Raw genomic sequence first — 708 nt, forward strand, 5'->3', positions numbered from 1 at the left:
ACCACAAAAGAGGTGAAGTACTTAGGAATAATCCTAGATCAGAAACTCAAGTGGAATTCCCATATAAACAGAGTCATAGTTAAAGCTAGAGCTTCCCTATGGACGTGTAAAAGTTTATTTGGGAAAAAAATGGGGAATTAAACCCAAAATGGCAGAATGGTTATACACAAGGGTTTTAAGACCCATGATAACCTACGCATCGGCAATTTGGTGGCCGAAAACAGAGGAAAAAACCTCAAAAATAAAACTGGAAAAGGTACATAGAATGGCGTGTCTAGGTGTGACAGGAGCAATCAGAACATGCCCCACAGCAGCTATAGACAATTCTGAATTTAACTCCCCTACATATCTGGATACAAAAAGAAGCTATAATGAGTGCCTTAAGTATAGAACGTGACTGGAATTATAAACCAGGAAACTATCAAGGACACTTAAAGATCCTAAATAAGATTAAGTGTAAAGAATGGATGAGCTTTTTAAGTGACCATTTACCCAAAAGACTTGATTTTGAAAAGAACTTTAATGTATGTATTCCAGACAAAGAGATATGGAGGAAAGGAGGCCCTAAATTTGAGAAGGACGCATTGGTCTGGTATACTGATGCATCAGTTAAGGAAGGAAAAGCAGGGGCTGGGGTTGTAGGACCTAATTGCAAAAGAACCCTAGCAATGGGAATATACCCAACTGTCTTCCAAACTGAAATACACG

The sequence above is a fragment of the Halyomorpha halys genome, unplaced genomic scaffold (genome assembly GCF_000696795.3).
Source record: "Halyomorpha halys isolate HHAL.00 unplaced genomic scaffold, Hhal_1.1 Scaffold1090.1, whole genome shotgun sequence".
Lineage (NCBI taxonomy): Eukaryota > Metazoa > Arthropoda > Insecta > Hemiptera > Pentatomidae > Halyomorpha > Halyomorpha halys.